Source organism: Bombus bifarius, unplaced genomic scaffold (genome assembly GCF_011952205.1).
Source record: "Bombus bifarius isolate JDL3187 unplaced genomic scaffold, Bbif_JDL3187 scf7180000008008, whole genome shotgun sequence".
NCBI classification, from domain to species: domain Eukaryota; kingdom Metazoa; phylum Arthropoda; class Insecta; order Hymenoptera; family Apidae; genus Bombus; species Bombus bifarius.
In genome coordinates, this window is record NW_022884386.1 from 1,861,427 (window position 1) to 1,881,483 (window position 20,057).

At 38.2% G+C, this 20,057-nt stretch overlaps 1 protein-coding gene across 2 annotated transcripts in view; it reads right to left on the reverse strand.

Moving 5' to 3' along the window:
• LOC117206852 (KN motif and ankyrin repeat domain-containing protein 2) overlaps window positions 1-20,057 on the reverse strand; it is a 67,882-nt gene that overhangs the window by 47,165 nt on the left and 660 nt on the right. The window lies entirely within an intron of this gene.

Here is a 20,057-nt window from a genome sequence, read left to right on the forward strand (position 1 = left end):
CTGCCGCTATCGATTCTCGCGTACGTGAATCCTTCTTATTCGTTTCTTCGGAAACTTTCTTAGAAATTGTATATAATCTATATGTCGGGTTCGAATTCACCATTTACGCTCGAATTTACCATCGCGGTTATAGCTGATATTTATTGGTACAAGTGTGGTCACTACAAGAGGCTGTGAGTAACAGCGGCGAGATGTCGACGACAACGAATTCAGGTTCGATAACGAATCCACGGCCAACGGGATGACGAATGCGACGTGATACACGTATGACTCCACGTACGAGTAAAATTTATCTGAATGAACTCACCTGCAGTCCAAGTGGAACTGCCCTTATATATTCTTCTCCCTACCTGTCTTTGTTTTTAAGGAGAGCTATATAATTATTCCACACCTCTGTCAGGTGCACGTCCCTCCCGCGATCGTGGCTACGTTCAGTGACCCGTTATGTCACTTCGAGCCCAAGCCTATCGTCGTAAAATCGGATTGGAACATTAAAACTATTTCTTAGCTTTATTACTTAAGTGTAGCTATAGTAAAAATCTGGACTAGGGTATTGGAGGTTCTTGCAACATTCCAAAAGTTGTACTTTGTACTCCGATATGTACAAAGTATGTAACGGAGTTTACCAGCTTCTCTATTAACGAAGAAATTTATTCAAAATACACATCACCCGAATTAATCATTTTTATGTTGCACATTACCTAACGTCATTTTTACACAGAATGACGAGAGGATTTTACCTATGCAACAAATTACACGCTTCCACTGAGAAAAATGGTGCAACTTGCATGATTGCACTAAAATGCATGTGCATGATTGCACTCGCGGACCATTCATCATCTTCCGACATTTTTTCTAATTGCAGTCAGAAACAGATATGGCTTGTTCCAATTACGTGAATTCCTCTGTACATATATATATTTAATTACTATACATGTAAACTATAACGACTATATAGATCAATCCAATCTACGCTGGATCTTAGCTGTAAAGCTACCTTAAAACTCCCTATTCTTGCATAGGCACAACGTGGCAGATGTAACACGACAAACGTAATTATATTATGCAATTATGTTCAATTGGATTTATAAAATCGACTCCATGCAAAGTTGAATTTTCTGTATAATTAAATATTCTACGCTGGTTCCGGCAGTTATAGGACAAGAAGAAACCAAATAGTATTTTACACGAAAACGTCCAGAGACAGCACAAACCAGAGACAGCAATCGTAATTCGTTCGAGCAACAATTAATTAATAGACGCGTCGAAAGGACGATCGTAGAGTTAGGAACGAAGCAAAGGGTCAGTTTTGCGCAATCCAAGAGGGAATTTCTCTTCTCGGCGTCTTCCACAGCTCGTTTCAGCTCGCGTGAATTAATTATGCCGCGAGTTTCTCTCCTCTTGTCGTTCCTTTATTTTCTCCTTTATCGCGGCTCGTTTTACCCGCTCTGCGCGCGTGTGAGTGCTCCTTTATTGGGCCTGTAACACTGGGGCCTGATGCAACGAGCCGCGAAGGCGTAAGCCGCGTAGGCGTACGCACGACGTTGTGTTGTCTTCTCGTACGCGATCGCGTGCACAGTGTGGGTGATCGAATGTAAGGGGTGCCTGGAAACATTCGTACACCTGACGTAACGAACACGGATCAGGATACGACGAGGACACGCGTCTCTGTCCTTGGCTGGAAAGCGGCAACCAAAGGGATCCGCGCTCGCTTAATCACCATCGTCCTCGAGTCACGTAAATTTCCACGCTGTCGATATCAGAAGCCATTCTCAGCTGCGTCCTTCGCCGATCGATAGAATCGCAGCAGTCGGAGAAACGACTCGCTGGTAATCTAGACCGGAAGTTGGATAGTAGGAAAGGAATTGAAGAGTGGTTCGGAAAAATCCTTTTGACCAAGTTTGCTTTTTTGTCGAGTCCGAAGATCGAGAATTTATTCGGAGGCTGTGAACGTAGGGTGGAGGCGATGACAAGTTTCGGTCGTCGCGGAAGATCGGTTTCTTGCTTTTGACAAACGAATCGCGGAGATGCGTTCGTTTGGAAAAATAGAGTAGTTAGAGAAGACTGTAGTTTCGGGGAATCAAAGAGGTTCAAACTTCTACCTTCAGAGTATTATTTCTTAAGTGTTCTCAGAGATTTAATTTCTTAAGTTCGATATAAGCGCCGTTTTAATTTCTTGTCTTTAGTGTGTGGTGCTGGTACGTTCGTGGGTCGAATTGGATAATAGATGGTAGAAAGTTGACGTTTAAGGAACAAGAAAGTTTAATCGTTATTTTACAACCTATTCAATTGTAAAACTGGATAGTCGAGGTGAAAAGAATTGAACTTTAATGGACTCGGCGAGTTTCGTTTCTTCCTTTCGACGTGTATCACGTCGATGAAATTCACGAAAGTAATTAATCAAAATTAGAAAGTGGAAGTTGAGAAATCACGAGATTATAATCTCGCATTTTTAACCTACTAATTTCTGAAATTCAATAATCCACGATAGACGATAGAGATCTATACAACCAATGAGATTTAATCTCATCCTATCGATATATAATATACCGATACACGTACCATAGAATCGAATGATCAAAATCAGCAAGTTCAAGTTCGAAGTATCGAGAAAGTTGAATTATTTATGCGATACCGACTAATCGAGGTTAAAAGATCGAAATATTCTTTGTCCGTTCCACCGTGTCAACCGTGTTCAAATTATAAAGCCTCGAAGGACGAACACGGTCTCGTTCTTTCCTTTTCTTTACGAGAAAACGTCAGTTCAAGGTTATGGTCTCCAATCTAAACATCTCGAAGGCATCGATTTTACGATCGCTAGAGGTTGGAACACTTGGTTCCACCCGGTACATGAAAAGGAACATAAGAGAACCCACGTGGGCTCACCTATCAGCCTTTCTCGTTCGCCCATGCACATTACGCACACGCGTGTGTGACATGAATAACGCACGACCCGGTTCGCGATCATACAGGCATATTCCTTTAAAAGAGCTTTAAAGACCGGCAATCGGGAACATTTCGCGCGAACAACGTTCTCCGTATACGCCATTTTGGTCGTTTGCAGATTCCATTAGATCGTTCGTGACAATCTGGAAAGTAGGAGGAGCATATCGTCGTTCAAATATAATTTCATCGTCAGACCAGCTGCGTATCTTTGCTGTTTTTATTTCGAGGTCGTTCATGGGAAATCGTCGGCCTGTTTTCTCGAATGGGAGAATCGAAACACCATGGAATACCGGAGTATACTATATCGAGACGATGATGGTTAAGCTACGTCCTTGTTGAAGCAACAACGAGGTATTTTTCGTTTCGTTATTGTTGCCGTATACTGTAAACGGTATCGAATGAACGAAGAGCATAGAAAAAGAGAGAAGCTGTAAGTATATGTTACAGAGCAAATTGATTAAATCCACTTTTTATAAAGTTATCAATTTCACGTTATCCAGCTAGGTAATTCGTATTGAAAATCTGAAAAAAGATCTTATTTTCATAAATATATTTCTCATAAGGAGACCGCGTAAGTAATAGTCGATTCCAAAGAAAATTTGTCGTTCTTCCATACAGCTTATATGTAGCAGCTTTTACGTTCGCTGATCGGTTTGACTACCGAGAGGCTTACTCGTTTCTATCGCTGTGTTCTTTACGTTCCTTTGATCTTTGCCGCTTCGAACGGAAACAGACAACGAGCATTACCTTTTGTTACTTTTGTATATAGCGCTAAGAACCCGAAGAAACGCGAACAAGCATCGAACAATAACTAACAACTTTTTCAACAAACGATAGAACATCCACAAAAGGTTGCTCGTTTTTGCTTCGGCGAGGATGCAGCTTCAACGCGTATACGATACGCGCGTGCTGAAGCAAAGGAAAGATCGAAGGAAGCAGGGAATGAAAATCGAGGCGTAACGACGGTATAAATAACGCTGACACGAGGAGCACGCGTAATGGTGATCCTTGAAGACGATTTTCTCGGTCGCGAACCAAGGAATTCCGAATGACACGCGTATTTTCTGTGAACGTGCCTAAATCGCCGGCTCAAGGTGACGAGTACCAACGACCACGGCGGTAAACCTTCGCTCGAAACTATATTGGCATTCGTGTTCCGAACACGAAACGTGTTCGAGCTTCTTCGAAGCCAGATCTCCCCCGCGGATCTCTGTATGTGGCAAACGCATACGATTAACTTTATTTTCTCTCGTGTTCTCCGTTCTCCGTTCTTTTTCCCTCGTCCTCTTCCTTTTCTACTATTTATTTTCCTTTCTTTATCTCCAATTTTACAAACGCGAAACATATAGCTCATTTAATTTGCTTCTTCCATTCTTTCTCTCGCCCATCTGTATTTTTCCCCGTTATCCGGTCCTTTCGTCTGTAACTTCGATTTTACAAACACACAACGTAGTATTAATTCTATTTGTTTCCCTTTCGTGCTACTCTATTCTCTTTTCCTCTCCATCCTCTCTTCTCTACCCTTTCCTACCATCTACGCGATTGTCCTTCTCTGTCCTCTTTACCTATACAAATCTGGAAACCTTTTGTCGATTGCCAATTATCACGAAATATTGAAATATCGAAAAAATCCGAATGGAATTCTTCTGTCTACGTTTATTCGTCTTTCTATATCGTTATCACTGTTATTATTTATTCATAGCGCACGCATCGCGACTTAGGATGCCTCCCGATTTACATTCGGGACCTCGCTCGAAATACGTGCTTAAAACATTTTTACGTTGTAACGTTTACTCTTTTTTCTTCCTTGTCTAGAAAAAAAGTCTCGCTTTTTTTCCCCAGTACTCTCGCTTTTCTACGAATTTCTTTATCTTCGACCTTAACGATCCGATGTTTTTCCCATTCTTTTTACCTTTGCTCGTTGCCCACCTCTTCTCGCAACTTTAACGTTCTTGTTACGCGTCGTTATCTCTTATGCCCTTTTCTATTCGCTTCAGCCAAGCATCGCGGTTATTCCCGCTTGAGTTTTTGCGCGTTTTTCATTGCCACGGGCGATCATGAATACGTCCCAAGACCGGAATATGGGATTGTTTCCTGGTTGTTATACCGAACGAGGCATTAAAAAGCGCAGCCAGAATGCTCCATGCGTCTTGCGTTTGACATGCACGAGTTCAGCGTGGATTGTACTCGTTTTAAACGAGCAGACATTCAAAGTTCTTCTAATTGATTTATCTAGGTGATTTATGTTATCTTTGACAGTGATCGGAGAGGAAATGGAGCTCGTTCTATCGTTCGTATCTACGAACGAAATATTTCACGATGTAACGTCGTGCATGCAACGTTATGCACCGGGTATTTCGCGTGTCTCTGTAATAACACGTTTATTATGAAAATAATAGTAGTTTTACAGAGACTTTAAATGTAGAAAATCACAAGCTTGCACGAATAAGACAAACGAGAGTTCGAAGAATACCCTTTCAAACATTACGCTCTGTATTAATTCAATCCTCTTTCGTTCTTTGGTTGCCGGAATACTTTTATCGTTAAAAAGTTGTTCAAGTGTGAAAAAAATACGAGAAAATTTCAATTTCAATTTCAATTTCAATTTCATGCTACAGTTTCTCATAAAGTATTCCAAGTCTTTCCGACTGTCGGAACAAAAATGAGATTGCGATATAAAAATTCAAAGACCCTATAGTTGAATCACTTCGCCTGGCATCGTTATAGGATAATAGATATTTTCTTTTTCCTTGACATATTCTCCTTTATGTTTCGTTTATCAGGCATCAGGTTCCTGAATTACAATAACAAAGCTGGTGTTAAAAGGTGCATTCAGCTTGTTGAATGCGCTCGGAGTTGCATTGTGTCGGGAAGAAACGGTTCTCCAATTAAAACGGTGATTTATATTTCTGTGATTGAACAAGGATACCTCTCGGATTCAGCCGAGGTCAGATTCGGATTCAGCTAAAAGAAACGGTTAGTTTTTCAGCGTACATATCGAGCATCGTACTATACTTTTTGAATTAATGCGTTTCATACGTTGCGTGGGAATTTCAAGTCGGCGAGTTTTATCAATCCATTTAAAATTCAGCCGGTTTTTCGAAATGTTCTCGGTGTATTTGATGAACTGTACGAATCTGAATTTTAAATCAACTGAATATAAAATCAGGTGATTTTAAAGTAATAAGAGAACGAGATTGATATGTTCCGTTATAATTACATTCCGAAATTCATCCGAACGGATGGTATATTTCGTCGAATCTAATTTTACCGATTTTTTTACCGCAATTTCACTGATGATCACAATACACAAAAATGAGGAAGGAAATCCTAGAAATTTTTTTTCTTTTTTTAGCCTCGAGGTATTTCATTCTGAAGATGATGTAATATATTCGAAAAATATTAGGTCATGCCATAAGTTCGTGCCGTTTTTCGAGCGGCTATATACGTTATTTTTTTTAAACACCTATGAATCGTTGTCTTAGGTATTTTCAGAACATTTGCAATCTCTTGAACTGTCAAACTTCGTGATTTTTCAACAAGATCCCGAATTTTATCTTCGTCTGTCTGAGGAGGACGCCCGGAGCGTTCCTCGTCTTCTAAACAGAAGTTCCCAGCTCTAAAACGTCGGAACCACTTCCTACAGGTGCGAGATGAAAGCGCATTTTCTCCGTAAACAGCACATATGTTTTTCGTGGCAATTGTTACAGAACTTCCTTTTCGAAATTCATACAACACGAGATGTCGAAAATGGATACGCATTTCGCTCGTGATTTTTTACTGTTAGAAGTCACTGTGTTCGCTATATTACGATCTTATACCCACGAAAATCTGCTCTAGCCTGTTCTCGATCAGCTAAGCTCGAGTGCATCGGTCCCTTATCGCCGTATGTTTATAAATCGACACATGAAATGTATACGCAAAAGTCGGCACGAACTTATGGGATGATCTAATATATACTGTAAATTTTCGAAAGATAAAAACATGGCTTTAACTGTGCAGAAAATAATCGAAATAAAGCTTCTAGATACCAAGTCTTCTTTATTATTTCTTTGCTATTTGCCAAACACGCTGTGACGTACTGTTTTAATTTTTTCCATCGAAAGATATATAAATTCTATTCTAACGAAGCTAAATATCAGCCAAGTTCGAGTTATTCGATTACTTTTCAGAACACTGATTTAAAACACTGGTATGGCCGGGCGCGCGTCAAAAAATTAACGAGTAAAATCATTGAATCGCGATTGAAGTTAATTTTTAATGCCAAGAGAAATTTCGTGAACCTCTGGTCCGTCAATAATCATTTTCCAATTTCCAATATCTATCGTGTCTGAATCGTATTATTTTTTTTGTTTAACCATCCGTGCTATCGTCATTGTTGCAATTTACAGGGTACGACAAACGCTGCAATTTCAGATGCGTTATCGTGTCGATGAGTTTAAGCTCGCCGGATGGAGCGATATTTTTCAACAGTTCTTTTTATTTATTTCTATGAAATTGTATTAAAAATACCTTTGTCGTTTAGGAAATCGCGCAGAAAGGATTAAATCTACGATAACATTGATCTTGAAACTTTTCAGAATTTTAATTACATTTGATTTTAATTTATTATTTTTGATCACTAAAGAAGATCGATCTAAAGTTCGCCTACTTCCTCGACATCAATCTTTTGATTTCACCATTCATAAAGGATATAATCTAACAAACACGAAGATGGTACCCCGCTGGGGGTGGCCACCCACGTGATAATCAAACAGTTAAAAAATTTTACCAAATGTCCAAATTCGACAAATTGTGAATGTGAAATATTAAATAAAAAAAAAAAAAAAACTTGATCGATAAAATCGAGTAAAAACCAATATTAATGATCCAGTATGGTGACTCGCACCATACTGGATCCATCGATCGCCGATCCAACACGCAAAATAAATTACGGTCGTCTACGTTATACACAATGCACGGACGATCGACGATTTATGCAAGTTTCTCTCGCGAGCATCTCGCTGTTTCGCGTTTTAACTTAGCTAGTCATGCTTGGCGAATGTTTATGTTAATAAACGAGTCTCGTCTCTGCGTATAAATAGTTATAGCCATCTGGCGATAAAAGCTATCTTAACCCAGGTAAACTCGACTTATTCACACTTCACACTGAACTCATCATCGTTGTATACTCTTCCTATATTTCCTAAGATAAGATAATCGAATTTATATTGACGCTCCTTGCGTCACTGTCATTGTCGTCTTACATAATGACTAATAATGACGTACCTTCGTGTCGTGAGGCACGTTTTCCTTTTTTTTTTTTTTCAGGCTATTTCGTCGTCGCGTAGGTCAGAGTAATTTCCACGTTTTGAGTAATTTCCTCGGATTTCACGTTTCAAACGATCGCGCAGGATATTACTAAATTTAATTGTATTTACGCTGCGATATGACATTTTTCGTATGAAATTATTTCTTTACAGTTACGAAATATTTGTACGGATTACTTCTCCAGCGTTGATAGAATGAAATTCCTCTGTATTGTATTTGGTGGATTGCTAATTAGCTCGGAGAAAGAATTTCATTCAGAATCCGAAGTTATGCAATCGAATATCTGTGTTAGGTAAATATCGAGAAAGCAGCTCTTTTTCTTCAACTGGTATCGTTGAGACGTACATAGGTAGATGTAAGAGATGATAGATCATTTAATATTCAATCGTATTTTATATTCTACAGGGTGGTTGGTAGCTGGTGGTACAAGCGGAAAGGGGGTGATTCTAGGCGAAAAAGAGGTCGAAAATATAGAATAAAAATTTTCTCTTTGAGACTTTGTTTTCGAGAAAATCGACTCTGAACTTTCGCTCGGTACGCGTTATAACGGATCTCACTGTGGATCGTCTCGATGGAAAAATGAAAAAAAAAATTTTTATTCTATATTTTCGACTTCTTTTTTCACGTAGAATCACCCCCTTTCCGCTCGTACCACCAGTTACCAACCACCCTGTATATTTTAGGCAATGAACGCTGTTCACATTTTTACTTTGCTTCCGTTTGTCGTATCGACCAAAGTAGCGCGTTAAACTCTCGGACAAAGGTAAGGTACAAAATACCGTATTACAAAAATAAATTTCGTCACGATGTATTGTGAAACTGAAACTCGATATTGCGCTAGAAAGAAGTACAAATTCAAAGAAACTCGTGAATTGTTCACAAACGCGTGTTACATAGCAAAGTATCGAACAGCTTTGGCTCTGTATCTTCTCTTTTTCGTATAATTATTCGGATATATAATTTTTCGATACGTAATTACCATTATTTCCTTTTTTTCGTTATATCCGGTTTAATCTTCGCAGCGGAAGAGCCACAGGTTAGTTCGTAACGCGGCACGCGCTCACGAGTGTTGCTAATTTAATGAAAAGATCGCATACCGGCAGTGCATCAACATGCTGACCGGGCACGATTATCGGTCGTTCGAATAATTACCAGCTCGACGAGGACAAAAACTCGACCTAAAGAGCCAACTAAGCGAACTATAATTTATTTCGTCTGATTTATTATCTACCACGGCTCTATAGTTAATTCTCTTCATAGATTCAACGATTTTCCTACTTTCAACTCCGTTCTTGTTTTCACACAACGCGTACTAACCTGGCAACGTTAAAACATCAGAAAGTTCGTTGAATATTCCACAGGAAAAAATGATTCTAACGAGTCTGGAATAAAATATCAGGGAAAATCATGGAAACACGTATTATCGTTGGTCAAATTTCCGTAAAGTAGGACAAGGCAACGTTTAATTCGATTCGAAGGTTTTCAAGCTTTTTGTACTAAAAATTTTCGAGAAGTAAGTTTTCGAAGATCAGAGAGAACGAAGTTTTGATAAATGGATTATTGATTTAACGTTTCGGCGATGCAATTCTATCGACGCTACATCGACGAGATAACTTTACAGTTTTAGGTTTTGCAGCGTAGAGTACACACATCAATCCGCTTTTTTTCTTTGTTAAGCAAAACGAACACGAGAAACGCATCCGACAGTTTTCCGATGATACAAGTAAAAGCAGTCGCATGTCTTGCGACTACTTTGCGAAATAAAAGTTTACATTTTCTCCGAGGATGCTGTGGCATGAGGTAATACGACAGGAGAAATTTGTTCTTTTTCCGGATCATTTCGAAACGTTCATTTCCGTAACCGTAAGGTATTTCATTCTGAACCGACGTTATTTAAAGATATTATTTTGCACATTCTACGAAGTGACAATTTTAGTAAATATATAAATACGCGTGTTGTAAAATTCATTGTCATTTGTTGGACTGTTTGTTAAACATAAATAAATAAAACGTCTGGAATATTTATTCATGATTTCACGTTCCCTACAGAGAAATTAATTACAAATAACCGCTGAATGAGTTAAATAAGAAAAGAAATGATTTAAAATTCGCATATAGAAAATTCTTTATCGAGTCAAATAAGCAACGTCTGTGTAGATATCCTTTTCACTTATCGTTCAAATTATATGAGAATATGTTTGCTTAATTTTACCTCGGTATACTAATAAACCATCGCAATCTGCAAATTGTACATGAAACGCGATTCGTGTTTCTCTTTTAATAAACCCAGAGGCAATGTGAAAGAGATGGAATGAAATTTAATATTCGATCAAATTCGCGAAATATTAAATTTTTAATTCTTTCCCTGCGAATTTCTGCCTAATTTCCTTTTTTATACTTTGTACGGTTCTGTTTAATTCCAGACATTTAAAAAAATATAGCTCCATTTTTTAACCTCCTCAAAAACACGTTGCGACAAATTCTTTTTCATCATTTTTGGTTTATTAAAATTAATCTCACCAAAAGAAGAAACGACGATTTATCGCAACATATTCCAAAATGTATTGTCTCTTTTTGTCATTTCTCCACAAACGCGTTGTGTCGCATTTTTTCAATCGTTTTGCACGCTAAACTCTACTCCGTCGAAGATATAAAACGCGCTACTTCAAAGAAGCTAACGACAAGTACCCATAGTGTGAAATTTTATCTTAAGGCTACCTATAATTTTATTCAATGAATCTCACGTAACTCGTGTAGAAGATAAAAGAATTCCTCGTTTGTTTCGATCGAACAGCGTCACTGTTGGCATCTGGCTGCAATCGAGCGGCAAACGTAACGTTCGGTTAATTAAGAATGAACGCGCATCTCGCGAATAACGATGTAGCCGCAAGCGGATTATATATTCGCGGAGCGTATTTCAAGGCGATTACGTTTGCTCGATGACGACGTTATACGCACCGTATACCACGAGTTATTCTCATAGCTATCAAAAGCGCAACGCTGCCGCGCCAGCCTGCCTGACGATTATTAACATCGTACTTATTCCTACTGCTGACTGAGGAAATAATGTCAAGGTCGTTAGGCGTGTCTGCAAAACTATACCAATCGAATAAGCTTGTGAGAACATAGTGGAATAAACTTGATAGACACATAATATTATATATTCATATTGATTGTTATATATGTCGGAGAAGGAAAGACAACGGGATTTGCCGTCCGGAATGTTGGGACAAACCCCGATACACTAGTCCAGACTTTTACTGTAGCCGCCCTTAAGTAATAAAAATAAGAAATATCTGACTTTATGACGATGAGTTTGGGCTCGAAGTGACATGGCAGGTCACCGGACGTAGCCACGGTCACGGAAGGGACATGTACCTGACAGAGGTATGAAACGATTATATGGCTCTCCTTAAAGCAAAGATTAACCCGAGGAGCGGGGACAGGAGTATATAAGGGCAGCCTCTTTTGGATCGACGGAGTTAGAGTGAAAGTTAGAGATTTTAGTTAGTTAGTCGTTGGGCAAACTGCCGAGTGAGTTACGCTGATACTGGTCATCCGTGGACCGTGGATTCGTTATCGAACCTGGATTCGTTGTCACCATCATTTCGAACATCCTATTGCCGTTACTCATAGCCTCTTGTAGTGCTCATATTCGTACTGATAAATACTAGCCACATCCGCGACGGTAAAGTAAGCGAAGGTTCATAGAACGCCCCAAAATGCCAACCTGACTCCGACATCAGAAGTGGGATCAGTGCCGGTTATAACACTGCAAGAGCTTACGACCGATTCCGCTGCATGATGCGCAGCTATCAATTTGATTACGGAGAAAAATCCTCAGAAAGCAGTGCCCTGAATATAATTTCAATAACGAGCGTCCAATCGATAGTGGAAGCATCAACTGGTGGATCAAGTCATCCGGGTGAGTCGTTTCCATTTTACCCCGATTTTTGGCAGCCAAGTGTCCACTGATCACAGAATCCGTAGTCTTGAGATTCTCTGGCAAAAGAACGATCGATATAGTCGTAATGCGAGGAATGAGAAATATTGGTACGTCTCGACTCTTGTCCGTCGCGGGCGTTAGTGGTTTTGCATTAGAAATAAATTCGTCATGTCCTCGCTGATAGTTATTTTAAAATATGATATCGCGATTGATCGTGAAATTACAAGTCAAGGTTTCGACGTAGTATTACACAAAATAGCCTCGCTATGTGTAAGACAAATAATTAATGCCTGCAATAAAACCGCCGAAGACGAGATCGATGTTAATGAAGTGACAATGGCGTGCGAGGTAGTGATAAAAGTCTGGACTAGCGTATTGGGGTTTGTGCCAACATTCCGGAGGGGAAATCCCGCTGTCTTTCCTTCTCCGACATATATAATAATTAATATACGTGATTAATATATACATATAAAACAATCACACTAGGTTTTACGTTTACGATTTGATGACAATATAGGTTGATTGTATCCAACAATTACAATGCACGAATGGATGAATAAATATAAGTGTATTTAATTAATAAATGACTATAACATAGGCATTAACGTGTCAAATAGAACAGTAAGTAATTACAACTCGGATGTGAGAATAATTGTGACAGTGAAGAAGGTACTAATATGAAGAACTTGTAAAGTAAAATTATTTATAGATGACTAAAAATAAAAAAATAGCTAATTAACTAATTACCTCGATCGTAATATGATAATGATAATAATAATAGATAGAGGAAACTGTTATCCAAATAAGTCGATGACGAATGAAACGAGTTGCTGAATCTTGGGAAAATTCCGCAGATTCATTTCAGCAAACAGTGAACTACCCTGTTAAGCAGGGCTCGAGCAAATACGGACGAACAATGCCACGTGAAACTCGCTTTTCATCGAATGAAACTGCTACAGTCAGGAGATCGGATCGTTTTACGATTTCAGCCAGGAAAGTCGATTTCGTTTCCGCGAAATGTCATGAAGCGTTCTTGTGCGTACTTATGCTTACGGTTCTATGAGAAATCTCCTACTTATGTTAGTTCCTATCGATATAGTGTGGTAGTCGTTTGGTCAAGTGGACAAGTTTTCGCAAGATTTTACAGAAAACTTTCAGAAGTTCATAGATATTATTACTTTACTACTCTAGCAATAACTAAGACACAAATTTCTATGCCATTTTATTTTATTCTTTTTTTATATAGCAGACGCATAATATGCAAAAATATCTAAAATATACAGGGTGGTTGGCAACTGGTGGTACAAGCGGAAAGGGGATGATTCTAGGCGAAAAAAGAAGTCGAAAATATAGAATAAAAATTTTTCGTTCGAGACTTTGTTTTCGAGAAAACCGACTCTGAATTTTCGCTCGGTACGCGTTATAATGGATCTCACTGTAGATCGTTGTCTCGATTGACGTTTTTTTTATTATTCTATAAATTTTTATTGTATATTTTTTATTCTATATTTTCGACTTCTTTTTTCGCCTAGAATCACCCCCTTTCCGCTTGTACCACCAGTTACCAACCACCCTGTATAGTACTCGTATTTGTATAGATATTCACAGTCTATCGATTACATTACGCTGTAAATTCATTTACTGGAACGAAATTTTAGTTAACGTTCGACTAGATAAACTCGCGTCCATTGTGAATCTACTTATTCGACTGTGGGCGCCGATTAAACGAGCGAAAAATTATAGCGAGAAAAATCATTGAATTTCTACTATTATAAATTTCAGTCATATCGTATTTAAAAGCTACAAACCCTAAAATCGTTAACAAATACTAATACACAAAACGCGAAGGATATCTTCCAAATTACACGCATGTCGCATAAATAAAAATATCTAAAATCTCGCTAGAGTACCATTGCACTCTATGGTAGTGGAATAGTTGAGATATCTTTCTATTCACACAGAAATACCAATTTCCATCGAATTCGTTATTATACCGATTACAGGTTAAATCTCGAAATAGCTATGAGATTCGTGGGAACAAGCAAACGTGGAATTCTGGAAAATGATCGCAGCAAGAAGTTAAAATGTCACTAGGCCAGCCTGGAAAATTGCTGGCGAGTTATCGATAACGTGGCCAATCCCTTCGCGTTGCTTTGCCTCGGTTCGTCGTTGCTTTCGATGAACTTTCTACGGTCGCTTTAACGAGCTTCGGAACGAAGTCTCCGCCAAATAAGGATTCCGTTTGCCTGAACGGACGGTCGATGAAAGGTAATGAATAAGTTGAGATACACTTGAAAGCGGTTGCAAAGCCAGCAGCCCGCTGTCTCGACTGGTAATTTATTTGTTTAATCTTGCAGACGGTGTAATTAACAGAGAATTTGCTGTATTCGAAATACGTTCGCTTGAATTACAACAGAGAAACGCCCTTTCGTTTGTTCCTTACTTCGCTGTACAATTAATTTTGCGCCGAGTTTTGATCACATAAACGGTTTGATCACATTTCAGTTTAATCGTTCTTGCATATAATTCGTACTTACTACATCTTCCCTTGTTATTATATCGCAAAATTATATCCTTTGCTGGTGATACATCCGAAGCTTTTCTTTCTTGCCACAACTTCCGTACGAAATGGTTCTTTTGAATTATTTTACACTCGAACGTGGTCCTTTTATCGTTAACAAATTTCTTAAATAAATTCGAAGAAAGTATGAGAGAATCGCTGCTTGATTCCTCGTTTTAGATGTACGTTCTTTTTGAAACATTAAAAATCTCGCTTCTTGAAACAAGCATGAGATTCGAGAATAAAAATTCTCGGATCGCAAGTAAGTTGTTACTTTTTTGCTAGTCGTTTTAATTTATCTTTCGAGATATGAGTTCGTTGGCCCGTTACCGATAGTGTTTTTAGCATTATCAACTATTCAGAAGTTGGATTGATCGAGCCAAATAATATTTTGGAAATTACAATACGTATAACTAGTTTCTAATTTGTCAGAGAAAAGGGTTAATCAGTTTTAGTTGTGGGCTCGTTAACTCGTTGGTAATTGTGTCTTTAATATATTACGAGTCACTCGATAGCTAAACCGATTAATTCGAATGATCGATAAATCGATCGGTTTGACTTGTGCGTGGCTCATACTTCGATTAAGTATGATATATCGTCGTTGGTATTAACTGTTGGTAGTATAATATATTAGCTACTGTTCGATAGCAAAAGTGTTAGCGTCATGCCAATTCACGTCCCAGATAAAATGCACACGGATTAGCATAGAAGTGACTAGAACGCGCATGTGCTAAATACCCTGCTTTGTCCAAGTCAAACAAAACGAGTATTACAAATAGTTACGTAAGGCTGCACATGTGCAACGATGCTTTTAGACGCACATGTTCGTACAACGTCGAAGAACCGGAATAAGGATTCTTCTCTCGATGCTCTGAGTCCACGAATTAATATAAAAGTTCACTTGCGTATATACAGCAGCGTAGAATAAACGTAAAATCCTTCGTCAAATAATGTGTCTATTAATAGACAGTCTATCTGTACCTGAGCGTTTAAATATGTATCTTCGTGAAGGTAAATTGACTCTGATTTTTAATACTGAATCAAGCAATTTCAATTCTGTTTACAAATGTCCTAATTCCAAGCTTGAATATACATTAGCTGAATACGAAGATGATTTGCACGATGCAAATTCTATGCATAAATGAATGTATAGAGGGTAGAAAAAGCTTCGAAAAATACTTAGCTACACTCTAATCGACTATATGTACATGTACATACGTATGTATAATGTAAGACCGTATAGCTTCTAGTTCTTATCACCAAACTATTTATAATTCCGATTCTAATTACGAATACTCCAATTCCAGTTATAGGCGGCTTTACTAGAAGCGTAATTTGCACGACACAAATTCTACGCGCGACTAAAATAAAAAGAGCGTGCGAAGGATACTTCAGAAATGTCTACTAATTTCTTCTCTCTAATTGCCAAACTATCCGAACGCGATTACTTGCCAAAAGGAACAATACCGTCGTTACCTAAAATTCGTAAATACGTACAAAACTGCACTCTAGATTCACGTAAAACCTTCTTTACGAAAAGGAAGCTCGTTTTATGGCAAAGACGATCGAGAAGAGCGTGGAAGGCGTCGATGAACTTACACCCGTTTCAACGAGTCACGTAACAGATCGAATCGTTTTCCGTTCGTTACCATGGCACATGTCAAAAGCGACGCACTCAATCAAGACGAAGAGAATAAGTACGCGACTGTACACGAGGTTTAATAACTCTCTTTGCTAGAGGGACGCTTAAACCACGCGTATACAGTATGATATATACGTTAATGGCAGCCTGATGCTTGGGTGATCGTTGGAGGATTATCAGAGATAACTTGGTATTTGCAGCGTTAATTGCACGCACTTGGGGATCGTGCACGCTTCGGGATATAACTGGCCAGCAAAGAGAAGAGAACAGAAGAAGCAATATATAGTTGAGAGGGTTTGTTGCGATGCCAACAGGTATCCTTATATGTATCGACAGAAAAGCCGCGGATCTTGATAAGTTACGAGACGAGGACCGACTGTTTGCCGGCTGCATCGTAAATATCGCATCTGTCATTGGATTTAAAGGAACCTTGCGACGTGTCAATTCGCTAGAGCGCGAGGAAATCGTAAATAATCGATGCTTCGAGCAACTATGGTAATCGTCGAAACGTGGCAATATCGGCCAATTTTTGGAGCGATAGAAAATCGGTTTAACACGTTCACTGCCACGACACCCGTATTCGGCTGTCAGCAAGGTTTCTGGTCAGGCCACGTAACCCATAATCGGGTTTCGCTTGTTTGACTACTTGCGAAGGATCGTCGTAGGTATTTGAAAAGATATTCCATGATAATAAATTGTTAATTAATAATAATTGTAATAATTGTTATAAGATAAAAATACGAAAATGGTTTATTACAAAAATTATTTAGAATGTAAAACTTTAAAGCATTCTATACATAGCTGAGGCTGGACAATTTGGACAATAAGTTGAAGATTCAACTTGACGCGCGAGTTTCTCTTTGGTCCGCTAGGAAATTTACTAGTAAGCGAATTTTTGTTAGAAGTATACCGAATCGAAGGGGCGGCTCCACTTTTCAGTACCTTGAGGAAACCAACAAAACCGAAGCTCATAGTTAATTAATATTCGTCGTGATAAACTAAGATGTGGTATACTTTAATATAAGCTACACGTCAATTTGTAGATTGTATTCATAAAGACGAATGGCTAAAATAATGAACTTCATTTTATAATTCTAATTTATAACGTCATTTCATAATTCTAATTTATAACATCATTTTATAATTCTGATTTATAACATCATTTTATAATTCTAATTGTAATACACAGTTGGGTGCTTTCTGATGTAAAATCTCTCTGAGAATATTCGTGAACATTTGTCGCTGTGTGTTTAAGGAATTGGCACGTTTGAATGGAGACGTGACGAATCTATCGATCGCATGGGTGCGAACACTCTTCTCGATTCCTTTTTTACTTGGAGTATTTATTTTATGACGGTGCATCGTGTCATATAGGATATTAAATTGTATCAATTCTTTTCTTTAGATATACAAATAAAATTGTCCCTATGCAACGTAATACGATTGTCATCAAATATTTAATTGGCCTTATATCCTCGATAGTTCACCAAGTGACTGTCGTTCAACCAGATAATCTCGTATCTATTTAGCACAGTGTATTTTGCGCCTATCTTTTCTAAATTAACCATCGCACTTCATATTTCATATTTTCAAGCAATTAATCTATTCGACAGGATGTACCATATTTGAAAGACGAAACAAACTCTGTGTGTATAATATTCAATTCGCGCGTTAGAATGTTTTGCATTTTGCATTTAGTTTGCAACGCAGGAGGCGTTGTCTTGGGCGTCACTTGCAAAATTCTCTGTTTCCATTATTTAATATCTATCGTTACAGAACTAATCTTTTCCGCTTTTATGCATATCGGCAGATGAATCTACGTTTGAAAAAATAAATAAAAAAACTGATAGCTCGTACCCTAACAAACGAAATGAACTTATTCACGTGCGTTGTTTCGAAAAGATTTTATGTCAAATAAAACCTTGCCCGGAGAAACAAATAAAGAAATAAATAAACTATCAACACACGCTTTAACAAACTGGATAAGCCTGTCCACTGACTCGTTTTCAAATAATTTCACGAATGTGTTGCTTTATATTACGTCGAGAATGAATTGAAAAAAATCTGGAGGTCGCGATCGGTAACGTTTGATCCAGGCAGTAGCGACAAAAGGCAACATGTGTTATCGTCGTACGTATTTCCACGTAACCGAAGTCCACTTGTTTCCACGAGCACGAGATTATGCGCGTGCGGAATGTAAGCAGCGATCGGATCGCTCGTAAACACGAAGAAATAGCGGAACGCGATATGTAAATTGTAGACGGCGGTGTAGGTGTAGTTTGAGCAACCGATAAAAAGCGTCGAGTTGGATCACCATTTAAATTCGAAAGAAATTATCATTTCCTACAAATCGGTGTTCTCTAGTCGAGCTAAAGAGTATACGAGAACTTGTTTCCTATATAGAGAGTATACAAACGGGTCGATCTACAATTATATCAGAAAGAACTTCATATAATAATTTTTCAAATTGAATCAAACAAAAATTAAATAAAAAAATTAGTCGAATACTGTAAACAACATTGGATTGTCATTCTAAAATTAATAGCAATTATTATTTTTCTAAACGTTAGATGTCAGAAATTAAAAAATTGATCCTCGTGTATGTCCTATTAATTCCATCGATGTTAATTTAATCGTACACTGCGTCTCATAAGTATGAAACCGTCTAAATTTCGTCTATTTTACTTCACATACTTCTAATTAAATCTTGTCGTATCGTATCTTATACCCTGTATCTGTGTACGACTGAAAATTTCAGACTAGTTTCATGATTACGAGACGCAGTGTATAATACGAAACATTGCGTTTTCTATTGATTTAACGTAGACACGTCATAGTTCACCGCTATCAGAATTTTATCGCGGATTTACGACTTCGAGATCGTAGCCCAGGTTATTGACTTCGTTGTTGTGGCACGTAAAACGTGTATACGGCGCGCATGAAATAATTATTCTTAATAAACTAATATATTGACGCAATCTATACGTGCAAGACGCTTTAATGAATGCATCGTCGAACCCTGTGTGCTTCGAATCGCTGGTGAATACGATCAATGGATAACGAGTGGACGTTCAATAACCAGGCAAATCGATTAATCGTACATCGAACATCCTCTTAGTACGTGTTTATCTTCCGTTGTTCTGTTTTTGCATCGATTAATTACCTACTAATTGCCAGTTTCACTCTGTACTAAATTTATGTCGTCTACACGGGAGTTACGAGATGCTATACGATGAATTTTAATATGTCCCACGCTGATTCGCGGCATTGTCCTTCGAATATCGTTTACTTTACTAATTATCAACGACAGACAGAAAGTCACCTACGCGATTTCGAGATCGAGCTTCTGATTCGTGGCGCCTGACAGATCGCAATTGGCACCTCTATACCACGATCTTGTAATAAAACGATGAATCGTGGGACGGGGATCGAATTTTCATTTATGAATTTTGTTGCAACGATAAAGTGTAACGTACGTACATGTATATACGGCAAGTGATAAAAGTAATCGTATTATCCAAAGTAATCGACTTCGCTTTCTGTAAATTTCGGGATTTCGTTACATAGGTACAGGATTAATTCAATTTTGAAGAAACCAACGAGTTATTTCCATAAGCTAAGCTTTATCGTAAAAAGATCGTGTAAATAATAGT